Source organism: Taudactylus pleione, unplaced genomic scaffold (genome assembly GCF_031769625.1).
Source record: "Taudactylus pleione unplaced genomic scaffold, aTauple2 ptg000111l, whole genome shotgun sequence".
NCBI classification, from domain to species: Eukaryota; Metazoa; Chordata; class Amphibia; order Anura; family Myobatrachidae; genus Taudactylus; species Taudactylus pleione.
Window position 1 is genome coordinate 6604338 of NW_028284513.1, and position 19974 is coordinate 6624311.

Here is a 19974-nt window from a genome sequence, read left to right on the forward strand (position 1 = left end):
CATCGGTTCCAACATCATCAGCTGAAATATTATCATTGGCTGTTGCTATCATTCCCTATTGTTTTTGTCTGTAGCTCTGGGGCTTAGGCTTCAGTATATTTTTTAGAGTTCTAGATAGAGTCCTTGGGAGACACCACCAGGGGGCCGCGACCTGCACATCAGATGCAGCAAAATCCATATCTCCTTGCAGGGTTTCCTGGAGAAGACCGCTAGTGTGTTTAGACTCTGCGCCCAGGAAGTTTGTGTCCATGGACGCAGATCCTGGCCTTGCCGCTCCTGGAAACCAGGGGCAATACGCCCCGTTTCCGGGAACGCAGGCTGTCCCTGCACTGCAAATGCCTCTGCCTGATTGACAATCAGGCAGAGGCATGCGAGGGCCTGCTTTTAAATCTTCAAGTTATTAAGTTTTCTTATGTGATGTTGTCCAAGCCATCCAGTGGAAGGCCCAGAACAGGGTCAAAGTTCTGGCCGGCACACTCTGCCGTGAGGTCGAACTGGGCCCACAACCACTCCATTAGATATTCCCAGACCAATTGCCACCCCTAAGTGATGTTGTCATTCAAATCCATCCAGTAGAAGACTCAAAACAGTCTCCCCAAGTCAAAGTTCTGTCCAGCGTCCCTGAGATAAAGTTCTGCCCAGCATTCACCAATGGGAGGTCCGACTGGGACCTCAACCCACTAGTATATCTATTTATATGTCTTCTCCAAGCAGAAGTGGATACTTTCCCCCCCGCATCATCCAAATGACTGCGCCATCAAGCTAGTTACTGGAACCAAGCTTCCCAAAGGCAAATTGTACGCCCTCTCCATTCCGGAGTCTGAGGCCACGGAGGACTATATCAAAGAGAACCTTGCCAAGGAATTCAACCATACTTCCAAATCCCCGGTGGGCGCGGTATTCTTCTTTGCAGGCAAGAAAGACGTAACTTTGCGACCCTGCATTGATTATTGAGGGCTTAACAGGGTCGCCATTAAGAATTCTTACCCTTTGCTGCTTATTTCGGTCCTGTTTGATCAGCTCCAGGACACCACCATCTTCTCTAAGATTGATCTGCGCGGTGATTATAATCTCATCCAGGTCAAAGATGGAGATGAATAGAAGGCAGCATTTAACATGCACTCAGGACACTATGAGTACCTTGAAATGTCATTTGGTCTGGCCAATGCTCCTGGGGTCTTCCAAGGCTATATCAATGAAGTCCTCCCAGAGTTCCTGGGTCATTTTGTGGTTGTCTACCTAAATGACATCATGATCTATTCACCTTCTTTTGAGATACATCGTGCCCATGTCCGCTAGGTACTGTACATGTTACGGGAGAGTCACTTTTATGCCAAACTTTAGAAATGTGAATTTCAAAAGATTGAAGTATCATTCCTGGGCTATGTCATCAATCGCAGTGGGTTTGCCATGGACCTAAGTAAACTCAAGGCGGAGTGGACCCAACCCACCAATCTGAAGGCTATTCAGCGCTTCCTTTGGTTTGCCAACTATGGGCCTGATTCAGAGAGGGATGCTAATGCAATTTTCTCACAGATCAAGCTATTGCACATGCATAAGCACAGCACTGTGCATGTGCTGCGATTGCATTGCGATCAGGCATGCATACAGGAATCCATTGCCAACTGAGTGACAGACTGCCAGAGTTTGGGGGTGCTTATGGGGAGTGTTCACAAAAACGCCGGCGTGCCTGTCCGTTTAAACGCTGTTACATGGGCATGCATAAATTAGTCACTGCAGTTGCCTATGCAGCTGTGTGTCAGAAAAGCTCCCATGGCTGCAGCAGGTCAGACCTGCAGCAAGGGTAAGATGGCCGCCGATGTACTTCGATGTTACTGATATTTACGTAGATATGCGTAGTCACACGCAGGTGAGAAGGCAGCAGTGGGCGTCTTAATACTCAGGGAATCTTTGCTGACATTTGCATATTTTCGCAACTGCGTTGCATACGAATAAGCAGTTGCGATCGCATTAGCGTCTGTCTCTGAATCAGGCCTTATTACCGCAGATTTATCCAGTCATTTGCTGCTATTGTAGATCCCATTGTGCAGTTGACAAAGAAAGGCGCAGATACTGTCCATTGGTCTCCAGCAGCTATCCAGGCCTTCCACAACATCAAGGCAGCCAGGGCCAGATTAACAATGGGGCGGATGGAGCTACAGCTCCAGGCCTCCACATAAAAATAGGCCCATTGTAATGACAACATGATGTTGATTGGCCATCTGCTTTCCGCATGGTCAGCCATACATCATAAGTAGTAACATTGTATTTCTATTTACCTCACAAAATGAAGCATTTTTTTTCTTTTACATATTTAGGGAGACATTGGGGATGAGAGTATAGGGGGGTACACACCCACACTGTATTGGTCACACCTCCTCTACGTCTCATAACAGGCCCTTGGTGATTTTCAGCTCCAGGCACATGTGGCCCTCAATCCGGCCCTGAAGGCAGCCTTCACATCAGCATCCGTCCTTCGGCACCCAGACCCAGCATTGCCGTTTGTGGTGGAAGTAGATGCTTCTGAGATTGGAGTGGGTGCTGTCCTATCTCAAAAGAACCCACGGGACTCTAAACTTCATCCATGTGCCTTTTTATCTAGAAAGTTCTCCCCAGCAAAGGCTAATAATGATGTTAGCAATCGAGAGCTGTTAGCCATTAAATGGGCCTTTGAAGACTGGCGACATTGGTTGGAGTGTGCTAGACATCCCGTCACTATCTACACAGACCACAAAGATCTTGCCTACATTGAGTCAGCTAGTAGGCTAAGTCCCAGGCAGGTGCGGTGAGCGCTACTTTTTGCCAAGTTTATTATATCCTACAGACCAGGAACAAATGCTCTGTCACGCAGCTTTCAGTCAGTCCAAACTGTAGTGACACAAGTGGAATCTATTATTCCGTCCACAATTATTCATGCTAGTTTGGCCCAAGACCTCGCAGCCGGGATCTGTACTTTTCAGGACCAAGCACCGCCCGAGACTCTGGCTGGACATCTGTTTATTCCACAGAATCTTCAGGCAATAGTTTTCTCACAGTTCCATGCCAAAAGTGCCTTGGGTCATCCTGGGGTGGCCTACACCTTGGAACTTTTGTCTCGCTTGGTGTAGTGGCCATCAACGACTCAGGACACACGTGAGTTTGTACAGAGTTGTGACATCTGTGCCAGCAACAAGGTTCCCCACAGAGCACCTACTGGACATCTTTTGCCTCTGCCATTACCTCAGAAACCATAGTCTCACATTACCATGGACTTTATTGTGGACCTTCCTAGGTCAGGCCAGTGTAAAACCATCTGGGAGGTCGTGGATCATTTCAGTAAGATGGCCCACTTTGTTCCACTCACAGGATTACCCTCAGCAAAGACACTTTCCAAGTTATTTTTGCAGCATATATTCTGACTACATGGCCTCCCACAAGACATTGTGTCGGAACGTGGCTCTCAATTGTGGCAACATTTTGGAGATCTTTTTGTGCAGCTCTCAAGGTTACTGTGAGTCTATCTTCTGGGTATCACCCGCCATCTAACGGGCAGACCGAGCGGGTAAATCAATCACTGGAGCAATACTTCCGATGTTATGTCTCCAAGTATCACAGCAACTGGACGGAGTATTTGCCTTTGGCCGAGTTTGCATACAACAATGCCTGCCACTCTGCTACTGTACATCAGTTTCTCCATTATTCTGTGTTACTGGAATCCATCAGAGGGCTGATTCCTTTGAACAGGCTTCCAGATCTTTGCCTCCCATTGTTAAACTGTGGGCTATCTGGAAGGGAGTTCATCAGCCTCTCCTAAAGGCATCTAATCGTGCCTGTGTTTCTGCTGACCAGCGACAAAGACCGTGTGACTTCAAAGTGAGCCAATTGGTTTGGTTGACCACAAAAAACATCAAACTTCATCAGCCATCTCAGAAAGTAGGCCCCTGGTACATTGGTCCTTTCAGAATAATAAAACAGATTAACGCAGTGGCATTTAACTTGAAATTACCAACTCCCTTTAAGATTAACAGTACTTTCCACTGTTCTCTGCTCAAGCCAGTCATGCACTCCGACCAGTTACGGGTCCATGCTCCTAGAAAGCCAGCTCCAGTGTTGATACTGGGTCATCAAGAATATGAAGTTGATAAGGTTCTAGACTCGAGGTTGTTGAGAGGTCGACTTCAGTCCCTGGTGCACTGGAAGGGATATGGTCTGGAGGAGAGATTGTGGGTTTCAGAGAGGTTTGTTTGCACCCCCAGACTCAAAAGAGCATTTTTTGAGCAGTTCCCTAGTAAGCCAGGTGCTAGGGGACCCTTGGTCCCTCCTCAAGGGTGGCAGTGTTACGATCCGTTGCCAGCCTTAGCAGTTTCTAGTCCTGGCTGTTGCTAGGCAGCAAGGAAGCTGCACATCGTAGGCACCTAACCGGAGGGGAAGACGCCCTGATTCTTATGGAGAGATATTTCTCCACTTCAATACCGGCAAACAAACAACGCCAGCGCGCAGACAGGAGGAAGACAGAGTCAAACATGGCCGCCGCGCCTGATACACAGGTAGGAGACACGCTGGAGCATGTTTCTCCTACCGATTCCCAGTCAATACACACCTTCCCCGCACCTGCCTCTGAGGGTCCACTCACATATAATGATGTGGTAAAAGCAATTCAGGACACAATGGGCCCCATAATGGAAGCACATGCTGACAAGCTGACTCAAGCTGTCCAGGGGATTAAGACTCAAATAATACAGCTTTCTGACAGCATAACTACTACTGAGCAGAGATTAGGAGAAGTATTTTATGATGTGGCTGAACTCAAAACCAATTCGACCATATTGCAAAAGTCCCATTATCAGCTCATTAATAAAATGGATGATCTTGAGAACCGGTCCAGAAGGAACAATCTGCGTATTAAAGGCCTCCCAGAGTCAATTAAAGGGCCTGCTCTAATGCATTTTATACAGTCCTCTTTGCCACAGCTACTAAATATACAGGATATTAGTCCTGCTATTATTATTGAACGAGCTCACAGATTGGGTCCACTACGCACATCTCCTGAAAGCAAGCCGCGAGCAGTAATATTCCGCTGCTTAAATTATCTAATTAAAGAAGCTATTTGGTCAGCTTCTAGACGCCAGCGTGACCTGACGTGGAATGGTTCCCGAATACATATATTCCAAGATTACTCTGCTGAAGTCACACGTGCTAGAAAAGAGTTTTCTCTTCTATGTTCTAGACTTTTTAAGGCCAATCGGAAATTTGATTTGCTATACCCCTCTCGTCTAAGGCTTTTTGATGGTGACTCATTTAAAGATTTTTCGAATGTAGCAGATGCAGAGGGTTACTTGGCTGAAGAAGAGGCATCTGCTGTTTCTGCCGCTGATGCTGCGCCCTGAGTCCTGTTCACGTTTGATCTGATTGCTTCTCCTTGCTCCTTGAATAATTAAGTGACTCATGTTCCTCTTATAAAAAAAAAAAATACTGCTAAGCATAAAATATTTTGAGTTAGGCATCAGATATCAACCTACCGACTTAAAATATGTGCCTTATATCCAATGCCTAGCTTTCTCCATTAAGTAAGGTTCTTTCATGTTTGTGATAGGGTGTTAATTCCTCCTCTGGTTATATATAGATTAATTAACTGTTTATATGCATATAAGTGCCTTTGATTGCTGTGTGCTCAGTCACATCTCCTTCTTTCCTTTTAATATAAGCTCCAAACTAAATGTTCTGTGTTAGATTAAGTATTACTTATTCAGGCGGGGTCTCACTGGGAGTTTCCGTTCTCCTTATGTTGCCCTATAGGGACTTCAATCTATACCGGATGTCCTTATCTGGACAATACAATATATGCATGGCTATTCTATGGCCTATGCTACTTCTTGTTTCTACTCTTTCTTTCTTTTCAATTTCTACCATTCTTCTTCTCGTTCCCCAGTGTCTCATGTCTCGTCTCCACTTATTGGTATATCGATCACTTTTTGGATAGCTTTGATAATGACTGTTAGATGCTTACGTCCGCATCTTCTGATATAAATTTTAGAGATATGTTTTTCATTTATTTATATTTTGTTCATGTGATATGGCTACTATGACTATCGGAACTCTAAATGTAGGAGGCATCAATTCTCCGGCCAAACGGAAAAAAATATTGATTTATTTGTCTAAGTTACATTTGGATGTAGCGTTTCTTCAGGAGACGCATCTGTTGCCTCCAGAAATCCTCAAATTAAATATGCTCAGGTGGTCTGTTTTGGCCTCTGCACCATATTCATCGAAAGCTAGAGGGGTTGTTATTCTAGTTAAAAAATCTCTCTCCACTACGGTTCACTCCACGGAGATGGATCCGGAGGGACGCTATATTATAGTTGATGTTACTATAAATTCATCTCGTTATGTATTATGTAATATCTATGCCCCTAACAGCTATTCTAAAAATTTCTTTTTTAAAAATTACAAGTCGTTTATATAAATATAATAATTCTTCTATTATTTATGGTGGAGATTTCAACATGGTTGCTGCCCCGCAGCTTGATAGATCCTCATGTCCGGCTCCACGAACTTCAGCTCCGAGAGTTGGAATACCACATATTTCCCGTCAACTTCACCTGGTTGATGTATGGAGGGCATGCCATCCCGTAGAGCATGATTATACATGTTTATCCGTGGCTCATGGTACGCTTTCTCGTATTGATTACTTGCTACTGTCTGAAATATTGTTCCCTCGAGTACTGGAATCTAATATTGAGCCTAAGGGGTATATTCAATTGGCCGCGAGGTTTTGTGAGGAAAAAACCTTGCGCCCCTCGCGGCCAATTTCGAAATCCCGCGGGTATGCACGCTCCCGATACCCGCGGGATTCAATTAAAAAGACAGTGGGCGCGGGGTTTTCATCACTGAAAACCACGCGCCGCGTAAATTAAAAAAAAAAGTCACTTACCTGTCCGGGTCACCACGGCTCCCGGCGGCCTCCCCTCTCTCTTCTTACTGGAGAGGGGGCTGCTGGGAGTCCCGGGGGCTGATGGGAGGAGCAAGGGCTGCTGGGAAATGTAGTTCTCCCAGCGCCAATTCCGGGGGGGCCACACACACCGCACCGGGTGTCACACACACACTCATGCACTCATACACACACACACACACCACACAGTCACTCATACACACTTACATACAGCACACACACTGACATACTCACCGCTGCTGCAGAAGAGCCGGCTCCCGACGCTGGATGCAGAAGAAGATGAGAAGACAGCGCTTCGGAAGGTGAGTAAATAAGGACTAATTAAGCTAATTGGATACTTCCAATTGCTTAATTAGTCCTTTGGGGAGGGGGGGGGTTAGTCAGAGCAAGTACACGTGATTTTTCCTAAGAACATTGATTTCTGGAAAAATCACTCTTGCTCAGGAGGTGCGCAAAAAAAACCTCCCGGTGCGTGTTTTTATAAAAAACACGCACCTAATAGAATAACAAAAAAACCCGCACCTGCAGGAAATACCTCGCAGGTGCGGGTTTTTGGCTTTTCTCGCGGCCAATTGAATATACCCCTATATGTCTCTCAGACCATTCTTTATGTTGGTTTAAAATGTCATGCTCTGTAGATAAAGGCCCGTTTATACAGTGGCATTTTCCTTCACATGTATCCCACTCTTTAAAGTTTCGTGCTATGTTAGAATCTGATTGGATCAGTTATAAACGTAACAATGTAGATACAGAGAGAGATTCTCCATTATTGTTCTGGCAGGCCTCAAAGCTGGTGATTCAAGGTGATATCATGTCCTATTGTGCCCATAAAGATAAAATGTTTCGTAGCACATATCTTGAGAAACAGGCCGCTCTAACTACAGCATATCAACATTTTAAAACTAACCCCTCCTCGGCAGCTAAGGAGAAATATCTCCACCAGAAAGCGTTGTTCGATACTCTCCTGACACAGACTGAGGCTAAATACACTTTTCATTCTTTTTGCCGTTTTCATAGATATGGTATGAAAGGCCAACACCCCCCGTCTGTTATTAAATCATTTAGATCCACAGATGGAAATAATACTAGATCAGGAGCCCAAACATCCAGCATTCTACAAAATGTCTTCACTGATCTATACTCTGAACCGCAGATTGATACTAGTGAGAAGGCAGCTTTTTGGGAAAGTATTAATCTTCCAAAGATGTCTAATGATCATTCTTCCTCACTTCTAGCCCCTATAACTATAGAAGAAGTAACAAATGCCATTCATCACCTTAAACCAGGTAAAGCCCCTGTCCCTGATGGCCTTACAAATGACTATTACAAAATTTTAACTCCTAAAATCAGCGAAACACTACAACTTTAATTCAGCGCTGCTTAAAGTTTTGCCAAAACCGGGACGGGACGCAGAGCTTCCTCAATCTTACAGACCTATCTCCCTATTGAACTCTGATTATAAATTATTTATGAAAATATTGGCTGACAGACTTAAACTTATTTTACCATCTATAATACACCCAGATCAATCAGGGTTCGTTTGGGGAAGGCACTCTGTAGTTAACATTAGGAAGATTCTTTCAGTAATGCAAAAGATGGAGTTGTCCAGATCTCAAACTGATAGTGTTATCCTCTCACTCGATGCCGAAAAGGCTTTTGATTTAATTACTTGGGACCATCTGTTCGAAGCCCTTCATAGGTTTGGTGCTCCGGATGACTTTATCTCAGTCCTTAAGCGTCTGTATTGTAATTCTTCATCACAAATTCTGAGTAACGGATACTTGTCCCCTATTTTCTATATTAATAGAGGTACATATCAGGGCTGCCCATTGTCCCCACTTTTATTTGATATTGCATTAGAACCACTGGCTATAGCCCTGCGCAACTCCCCAATCTTCTCGGGAAAACGTTTAGGTAGCTATGAGGTGAAGTTGGCTCTTTTTGCCGATGATATGTTACTATTCATCTCCAATCCCCTTCGTTCTATTTCGAACATTACTTCTATAATAAATTGTTTTGGATCCTTTGCAGGGTACAAGGTTAATTTTACAAAATCGGAGATGCTTCCCCTGGGGGGAGATATTTCCTTGCTTACGTCACATCCATCCCTTTCCCTTTTCCCAATATGTAAGTCTTCCCTTAAATACCTCGGAGTACAAATCCCAACTCGATTAAAATCTTTGTATGATGTAAATTTTTTGCCAGTTATTTCATCAATCAAGCAGACATTATTACACTGGATGCCTCTTCTACTATCATTATTAGGCAGAATAACAGTTATTAAAAGTATAGTTTTCCCTAAACTTTCTTATCTATTACAGATGCTCCCTATTGGCCTTACCAAGACAGATGTTAAGCAAGTTAATTCCCTTTTTTCTAATTATATACGGGCGGGGAAAAAACCTCGGATTGCTTTTGCAAAGCTTAAATTACAGAAGGGTGATGGAGGATTTGGAGTTCCTGACATTGACTCTTTTACGCAAGCTGCGCTCATTAGATACATCTCTGATTGGTTGCTGAAGCGATCTATTTTTATTAATTGGGATTTAGAAGAGGCTCTGTTTCACCCCTTCTCACCTAGCGCACTCTTACATACCCCGAAACGCTTATTATCTGCTAACATACTAACTAATGTTTTATTTACAGATACATATAAGGCCTGGCTCTCTATTAACAAAAAACTACGTAGAAATCCCACTAGCTCTCTATATAACACTTTTTGGGGAAACCCCTGTTTCTCTCCGGGTTTAGAGAATAAAACGTTTCTCTCTTGGAAAACTGCAGGAATTGCCGCCATAAGAGACATATTTGATCCGGGAGGTATAATCCTTACATTTCCCTATTTAAAAGACACATACCAATTACAGCATAATAATCTCTTTATGTACCTACAGGCTCGACATTTTGCGCAAAATCAACCCTCAGCCCTATTAGAAGGTCAAGATGTCGATCACGTGGTTACTTTACTTACTTTTTTACGTAATAATATTTTTAGCATCAAATTTTTATACCCAGAGCTTATAGCTCCACAAAAAATAGCTCTTTGGCAACGGTCATATTTGAAATGGTCAAACGATATTACTTCCCTGGAACCTCAGGAGAAATGGTTAAGTCATTGCTCTATTTCATTGAAATATTTACAATCTGCTGCCTTACAGGAGGTACACTTGAAAATGCTACACAGAGCGTATATATCTCAATCACAGAGAAAATATATGGTACCTAATGAATCTGGTAGATGTTTGAAATGTCGAGCTGCAGATGCATCCTTTTTTCATAATTTTTGGCAATGTGGCAAAATAAAAAAATTTTGGGACAAAACCATTAATTTTATAAATACTATTTTCTCCTTAAAATTAGATAAAAATCCTGCTGCTTGCCTTCTCCTACTTTTTTCAAATTGGAATCTTGACGCTAGAGGCAAATCTATCATACCCCTACTTACAGTTATTCTCACTATAGCTAAGAAACTTATATTAAATCAATGGACCTCTAGGTTTCCTCCTACAGTAACTGGTATTAAGAACATGCTCTTACAAATTATGTTCTTTGAGCGACAAGCCACTCTACCTGACATAGAGAAAGGTGTCACTCGTTTTTATAAAAAGTGGGGCTCTTATATTGATCAACTAGATGCTGAAACCCAGCAACATATTCTAAAGATTTTTGAACCCACTAATTGGTTTTTAATGCGTCAGCTTTAGACTAATGCTTGATTACTTGAAGATTTAGATTCCGCTCTGTGTGGTCTGTTTCAAATACCTTATGTCTTATCGTAAAAATTGTACAGTCTTGTCTACCCTTGGTATTGGATTACCTTATTATCCCTATGTGTTTTTCCTCCCCTCCCCCATTCTTTCTCTTTCTCTTCTTCCTTTTAATTTTCTACTCTTTTATTGAGCTTTATACAAAACAAGAAAAAAGAACAAAATGATTAAGGTTTTTGTCGATTATATACTATATGTTTATTTCCTTATTCCTTTATGTTATGGTATCATGATGCAATCGGATCTTTTTCATTGCCTCTTATGTGGTCACATTGAAGGGTCCTTTCTGCCTACGGTCTATGAAAAGCTATCTATACTATTTGATGATATCCTTATACTATGTTAGGCTATGTAATGATACTCATAATGCATTTTGTACTGTATTCTTTCTACAACTTTAATAAATTGTGATATAAAAAAAAAATACATTAAAATGTTATTAAAATATATATATATATATATACATATATATATATACATATATATATATATATATATATATATATATATATATCAAAAATATCCAGATTTCAACCAATATATAAATGTACGACACCAGTAACAATCTTACCTGTACATAATTCAGGGATACATAATAAAATACATGAATTTATAACTACATTAAAAATTAATTAGTTAGCTTATTTTATGGAGTCATTAAAGAAATGGGGCTATTTCATATCCCTCGTTATGACCATGTGGTACCAGTGTATTGAGTTCATGAATCCAAAACATCTCTCTCTGAGCCAATAGTTTCATTAAATCTCCTCCTCTTGGCCCAAGGTTACATGTTCTATTGCTTTAAATGAAAAACTGTCTACAGATGAGTTATGTATCTCTGAAAAGTGTCTAGAGAGTGGGTGGCTTTCAACTTTATTCTTGATATTACGCAGATGTTCTTGGATCCTTAGCTTAAGAAGTCTCTTAGTTTTCCCAATGTATTTTCATTTACAGCCGCATTCAATCATATATATCACAGAGGTAGTCATACAATTGGTGAATTCTTTCAATTTATATTCCTTAGTCTGGTCAGAATTGGTGAAAGTTTTTCTAACAGGATTCACATACTTGCACACATTACAGTGTCCACATTTGTAGGAGCCAACACATTTAGGCATGATTTGTTTTGGTTCGTTTCTGTGTTTCAATCGGCTAAGAGCCAGTATTTCCTTGAAATTCTTTGCTTTTCTAAACACCACTGCAGGTCTATCTGGCAAGATCTCTCAGAAAAAAAAGGGTCCATTTTTAAAATACTCCAATGCTTTGTGATGGTTTTTTTAATCTTCACCTCATCATTATTATATTGAGTAATAAAAGGAATAAAATCTTCCTTCTTATTAGCTCCTGTCTATTTTTCCGTTCACTATCTAACAGGGCTTGTTGTAAGATATTTTCAGGGTATTCCCTCTCTCTAAAGCGAACTGTATACACTTGTACTTGTTCTTGATAAGTTGTTTCTTTAGAACAGTTTCTCTTAATCCGATAAAATTGAGAGTACGGTATATTTTCTTTCCACCGTCTAGCATGTCCACTTTTAAAGTGAAGGTAGCTATTTGTATCTACCATTTTAATATAATTCTTCATAATTACCTTTTCACCTTCACTTGAGAGTACAAGATCCAAGAATTCTACATGGTTACTGTTAATATTAAAGGTGAACTTGAGATTAAAATCATTTTCATGTATATGATTAATAAATTGCTCAAAATCACTTTCTTCACCATCCCACGCTATAATAATGTCATCAATGTATCTTTTATAGAATTTTATCTTCTTAGAATACGGATTGTTGTTATACACGTGTTCCTCTTCCCACTGGCCCATTAGAATATTAGCATAACTCGGTGTGAAAACTGTGCCCATAGCAGTCCCGCAAATCTGTAAGTAAAACTGATCTAAAAATGTAAAATAATTGTGAGTTAAGATAAAACGTATTAAAATACAGATAAAATCTTTGTGGGAATCATTTAGCGTAGAATCATTTTCTAAGGTTTTCTTGCATGCTTCAATGCCTTTCTCATGTACTATAGATGTATAGAGTGACTGTACATCTATAGTAGCCCATTTATATTTGGTCTTCCATTTGAAATTTTCCATGTGTTGTAGCACACTAGTCGTGTCTTTCAAATATGAGGTCAAATTTTTCACGTGGGGATTCAGGAAGACGTCCACATACTCAGATATATGGGCTGTTAATGTTTCAATGCCTGCTATGATTGGTCTGCCTGGAGGGCAGTCCATACTTTTGTGAATCTTGGGCAGATGGTAGAAGATTGGTATAGTGGGTGTTGTATTGAGGAGGTATTGGTACTTATCTTTTGTTAGAATGTTGTTATGCAGGCCGGACACTAAAATGCTTCGTAATTCAATCAAAAATTCATCTGTGGGATCTTTCGGCTGTGGTTTATAAGACTTAACATCATCCAAGAGTCTCTTTGCTTCTTTCTCATAATCCTCCCGATTTTGGATGACCAGGCCTCCTCCCTTGTCCGCTGATTTGAGTATCAGATCCTCATTATTTTTCAGAACCTTTAGAGAATGTTTTCCTTCATTGGTAAGATTTGATTTAGTGCATTCCGTAGTTACTTCATCCAGAAGATCTTTTTTTACTAGGTCATAGAATATGTTGATATGATGTCCTTTGGATTCTAATGGATAGAACTTTTAAAGGAGTTTTAAGTTTGACTTAGAGGAGTTGAAATTGGTTAAGACAGCTGTTTCTTTCCTTGCAAAATGTCTTTTGAGTGTAAGTCTCCTGATAAATTTGTTAAGGTCTATGAACATCTGGAATTTGTTTGGTTTTTGTGTTGAGGCAAATGTAAGGCCCCTGCTTAACAATGAAATTTCAGCTGAAGTTAGTACATGTGTACAGAGATTAAATATACCTTTCTTTGTTGGATGTATCTTTTTTTGTTGGGGTTCCTTTCGTCCACCTCCTCCTTTCCCCCTCCTTTGGAGAATCTTCTTTTTAGATGGGAAGCTTGTTTTGTATTCTCTTTCACCAATGTCCTCCAGTTCGTTACCAATTGTGAGCGAACCGGAGTAGGGGATAAAAAATTATCTGTAGTATCTTCTATATCCACCCTGTCAAGGGTTGTGAAACGGTTCAGTGTACTTACGGGGTCTCTTGTTACTGGTTGTGGGAATCTATAGTTGTTACTAGACTTGGGACCTTTGACAACCAAGCAGGTGGTTTCGTTGAACGATACTTTGAGATATGTTTTTGTTTCTGGTGCTGAAATCTGGACCAGTTCTTTGTCTAGTTATTCTCATAGTTATACTTGTCCCTGTTAAATTTTTTCTTTTTGTTCTTAATCACCTCTTCCTCTATCCTTTCCATCTTTTTGTTCAGAACCTCCTCGTTTACCTTGTACCCGTCTTCTTCCTGAAATTTCTCCATCATGGGTTCTTTACTTTTGAGCTCTTCATCAATTAAAATGTGTCTTTTCTGTTTGTTCTGTAACTATGAGCTTCATTAAATTCAGGGAGCACTCATGCAGTAATATGTCCCATTCATGCATGAAGTGAACATTGTCTGCGTCGAATGTAGGATTTTTTAGTAGCCTCGGGCCTCTGGGTACTCTATTGACTTTTAAATAATGTTCCAGGCCTTTTATATTCCACCATAGTTTTGTTTCTTTAATGAGGGTTTTCTCAAGGTCCCAGAAAAAAGAATCCAGGTCTATACTGATATTCAGGGTGCTAGGTTCAGGGTTCTCATTGAACACCTGTTGGCATGTGTCACATCTATGTGTACTTAGGTCATGTATTCTAAACATATTCTCCAATGGAACAACCCTGGAGCACAGCCCTGTTCTACAGAAACCAGAAGCAATAATAAAAAAATAGATCTATGGCGCTGCTCCTCAGATTAGTTTAGTCTTAATGGTGGTTGGTACTAGTAAGAAAATCTTTATCTTCTTTTAATGGTTACTTCCACTATGCTCCTTTATAGATATAAATCAGGTGGCTGATTTAGTCCTTGAATATACCGACTGGTAGATCGGGTAATCTAGGAAGAAAAAGGGGACAAGGACAAGCGCCTGATAGTGTAGTAGTTAGTGTTAACTTAAATTAGATACAAATATCTTCATATGCGTGTACCATGAATGTGCTTGTATATTAAGCATATAAGAAACCAATCCTCAGTTCATACACGACCGGTTTCCACAGCAGTCTTAACCTTCAGCCAGATTTCACCCAGGGAATAGCTGACCAGATAGCTACAACCTTTTTGGAGCAGAAAAATTTGCTTCCATAGTGTGGAATGTTTTATGAGTATATAGTTTTTAATATACACAAATATACATGTCACACACAAAAACAAACATGAGAATGTAGCTTATCTTATAGGTCACAGTGGTCAGTTCCAGTAGTAGTACCTCCAGGTACATCTAATAAAAGTCCATATAAGTCTCTTTAGGGTAGGTCTGGATGGTTTGTAGAGTTGGTGTAGCTTTGCCCAATGCGTTTTGCCTTTAACAAGGCTTCCTCAGGGGTCTTACATGATAAATTTACAGGGGGCTTTTTATACCTGTATGTCCTCCAAGATTTGGCCATTTTTGGCACCAAAAATGGCAAAAATCATCACTTCCGGTGCGCAGGCACCCGACACCTGAGCGGGCGCACACTTCCGGTTTCGGTTTTCCCCACGCACCAGAAGTGACATTTTTGCTGTCAAGAAAAAAATTAAATTCTGCTAGTTATAAGCGGACTATGGTCTCCAGGTGCAACCCAGCATCACCGGGGATGCTGGGTACGTCCCCGGGAAGGATTCCCTGTGAGGCCATGCCCCCTTTTTGTGCGCACACGACTCCGCCGTACGAGATGTATACATCGGAAGCCCACATTTGAAACCTTCGATGCCATGATAAATAACCAAAAGAATTTGATGGTAAAAACTATTTATATAATATGCGCATGCGCAAAAACCACTGCAGCGCGGCAGACAGGGGGCAGGATCAGGGGCGGGGCCTGGAGCAACAATATACAGTACATACTGTGTACTCTCTAATGTAGCACTGCTGCCGCTCTGTCCTGCAGGGACTGTAGAGTACACTACATATGCAGGCTCCAGCATGCCCGGCACAGGTGAGGAGGCTGTTGAAGTTAGTCCAGTATGTTTTTAGAGCCAGGCAGCGAGGCGGAGAGACACTGCTGTACTGCTCTACTGTGTCACAGCTGACACTGACAGTGCCAGCACCCAGGATGAACCCATGAAGATTCCCTGATGCAAACAGCAGCCAAGGAGACAGGAGAGGCATAGCTATTAGGAATGAAAAAAATAAGCTACCATCGAAACACCATCAAATTATTACCATTTGATGGTGAGAAACATCGGAAGGTCACCATCGAATGGTAAAGACACTGCCATTGAAACAAAAACATGATAGTTAGTAAACATTGGATTCCGATGTCTGTTATAGCCTGATGTACCTTTCTTTATAGCAATGAATCATCAAGTATGCTGTTTATGTAGTTTATTTCTTATAAGTAATACTTGCATTATTACAGGTAGATAAAGACATCGGGTCTGATTCAGACCCGCTCGCGAGCACTGAGCGCTCGCAAGCAGGTCGATGGTGCCCTAGTGCGCATGCGCATGACGGAGGGAGCTCCGTCGTGTGCATGCGCGAGACCCGCACAGCGACGGCCAAGCCGTCGCTATGGGTCTCGCACCAAAGGGGGCGTGCTGTCGATGGTGAGTGACAGCACGCCCCTTTGGTGGGCGTGCCGGGGGCGTTGCTGCCCAGACGGAGGCGTTCCCATGGGAACGCCTACCATCTGGGGCCGGCCCCACTGACATCACTAGTGATGTCAGTGGGAGTGCTTTTGGCTCTGATAGAGCCAAAAGCACCCCTGGGCTTGCGGCAGACGAGACTCTACCGCAGGGTCCTCGTCGCAAGCCCGATGGTCAAGATGGTCTTGACCATCGCGACCATCTTTTTGGCCGCTCGCATAAGTTGTGGGTGGTCACCCACAGCTATACGAGCGGCCAGGAGGCTGCTCCAATTTTAGGTAGGAGGGCCCTGATTCAGAGCAAGTGGCTCTGAATCAGGCCCATCATCTCCTCATTGCTGTTCTTCTCCTTCCTTCTCCCTATCTCCACTTGCTGATCACGTCATCCTGTGCTGCAGGATTCTTAAAGATACACTACCTCATCTTACTATTACTTGACAATGCACATAAACTATCTATATAGATAAGATACTACAATGTCCATCCCTACACAGGCGTGCCAAGAGCGACGCCGGGCCTGGGTGAAGGGGGCATGGCCTAGCTGTGGGATGCAAGGCTATGTCCCCTTCGGGGGGAAATAAATTATAATTTTGCAGCGCCGCCGCGAGCTGGGGAGGGGGGCATTGTGAGTCCCCCGAGCCAGGCGCATAGCCAGTGGGGGGCATGATCAGTGTGATTGCTCCCCCCACAGGCATAGGAGACCGCTGCAGCTGCTACTTAGTAGCCGCGAGCAGTCTCTTAGTGCAGCCCAGCACACAGCAGAGTGTGCTGGGCTGCTGTTATGAAAGAAGGAGATAAGATACTACATCTCCCTCTTTCTTTTTTTTAATTACAATTTATGCATTTTTTAAATTAAACATAACAATATATTAACGGCATCTGATGATGAACATTAACTCAATACACATGAAACTGGAATATCTGCTCAATAAGCCTAGCAGGAGGTTTAATGACTTTGCCTCTTTTCGTCTGAATATGTGATCCTTCACTCAAGGAAATAGACTCCATGATGGGATCACTTGCTGAGGATGCTGTGATGACATCCTCTTGACTTGGTCCATCAGAAGATAAAGATGGAAATATCTTCTTGAAATGGGACACATTTCTTGTCACTATTTGATTGTCATACCCTGCAACAATCATTGTTTCTTTCCTTTTCAATATAGTCGAAGGACTTGGGTAAAAAGCAGTCATGTCCTTGCGTGTCCTTGCGTACTACTTTTTGTTTCACCAGAACATGATCTCCTTTTTGTAAATCAGAAACAATAGCTTTCCTTTTCTGGTCTGTATTGTTTAGCGTTTTGTTTATTGGCAGAGTCCGTCTTTCTAACTTGATGATCTTTAGACGAAGGACCCAGATGAATTTCAGGAAGAGTGGATCTTATCACTTTCCTTTGGAACATTAATGTTCTGGAGTGAGGCACTGATCGATATTGTCTGAGAAATTGATTTATTGAATTGGAATTCGGAATACTTTACAAATCTTTATTTGCTTTCCAAGATTACGCATGAAACGTCCAGCAAGACCAGTAGTTTGTGGCCACAGGGGAGTAATTTTTTTATGCGGAACTCAAAAATGTTTCATGAATTTTCTGAAATAACCACCTTTAAATGGCGGACCATTATCTGTCTTTATTGTTCTTGAAATTCCATAAGTAGTGAAGATTCTATCCAATGCTGGTAACACAGATGTGGCAGATGTTGAAGATATTATTTCAAGAACAGGATATCGTGAACATTCATCCACAGCCACTAGTATGTATTTACCATTGTATAATGGGCCATAGAAGTCAAAATTGACATTTTCCCAGACATTGTCAGGTAGGTCAGTCATCCGTCATGGTTCACTGTTAATTTGCCTAGAAAGAAGGGTGCGTGTCATGCAGTTTTGAATTTCCGATTCAACATGTTGCTCCATGGAGGGAAACCATGCCTTTTCACATAAAAGTTGTTTGGTCTTTACAATTCCTAAATGACTGGCATGGGCAATGTCAATTACCCGCTTTCTCAAAACAGCTGAAATAACAATTTTGTCACCTCTGAGAATGATTGAATTATCATGCACAGTTAGTTCTTGACAATGGTTATGAAGTGCTCTAAAGTCTTGTTCATCATCAGTTGAAAATAGAAACTGTCCCAGCCGGCAATCATTAGAAATAATACAGTGTTTTACTGCTGACAAAACTTTATCTGAGGAAGAGGCCTGTTTGATGCTGTCATTAGTAAGTGAATCAGGATTGGCATGTTGATGACATGTAATCTGAAGGATTATCAGCGCCAGATCTACAAATGATGGAGAAATTGTATGCCTGTAAATGTAAGCCCCATTGCTGTATCCTAGCTGGTTGTTTGGATTTCGGATTTCCAAAAAGTGTAACCAGTGCTTGATGATCAGTCTGGATAGTAAAGTCAATGCCGTATAAATAGAGATGAAAGCGTTCACAACCTCAGACTACTGCAAGAGCTTCTCTTTATGGCTGGGAGTAGTGTTTTTCCACCTTTGTCAAATTGATGGCATTTTGAACTCACTGTAAAACTTGACAGATAGCATTTTGAAACACCTCTGCTGCGGATATGATTCCAAATGACAGCGTTTGTATCTTCGTAGCCCAATATGAGTTGAGAATGTTGTTATTTGTCGTTACTCTTCATCAAGTTCCAGTTGATGATAACCTTTAATTAAATCCAATTTAGAAAAGAAACATGCGCCTGTGAGTCGATGTATAATATCATCCATAGTAGGAATAATATGGCGCTCTCTTTTAATGGCAACACTAGGACGAAGCATATCAACACATTCTCACTGCATTTGGTTGAATAGGTGATACCCATGGTCATCCGCGCACGCAGGAGGGGTTCCGAGTACCTAGAAACCCCGCTGCCCGTTGCTCCATCGCCGGCGAGCAGCTGAACAAAATATATATTTTTTTTTTAATAGACACTGCCTGGGCTGGCTGTAGGGGGAGCTGCAGCATGCAAGCCCCTCCCAGTCAGTTCCGATTGGCCGAGGCACCGTGATCGGATGAGAGAGCCTGCCGTCTGGACACTGTCCAGTGTCCTCAACTGCCAGCACTGTGGAGTCCCGGAGCCGCAAAATGTAGGTAGGGATTTACTGTATAAGATGACTGCTGTGTGTCTATGCGGGGGGAGGCGGGGGCACAGGGTCTTGCGGGGGGGCGGCGGCGGGGGATAAGATATTTATTAAATGATGCCATTCGACTGCTGTTTGTATATGCTGGGGGGGGGGTCAGTGGCGCGGAAGAGGATGGTATGTATTAAATGTAGCCATTCAACTGCTTTATGTATTTGCGATAGTATTTATTAGATGTTGATGCCAGGTGTTGTCTGCTGTATGATTTTCCGGGTGGGGGGGCAGGATAATAATTATTAGATGATGCCAAGTGTCTGCTGTATGTTTTTCCCAGGGGGGGAGATAATATTTATTAGATGATGCCAGGTGTCTGCTGTATGTTTTTCCCGGGGGGTGGGTGGTGGGAGGATGATATTTATTTGGAAACCCCCCTTTCAAAATCCTGCGTT

The 19974-nt window shown here is 42.1% G+C and overlaps 1 protein-coding gene across 2 annotated transcripts in view; it reads left to right on the forward strand.

The window, feature by feature from the left end:
* LOC148525157 (relaxin receptor 1-like) overlaps nucleotides 1-19974 on the forward strand; it is a 433734-nt gene that overhangs the window by 203403 nt on the left and 210357 nt on the right. The gene's annotated exons all lie outside the window — the stretch shown is intronic.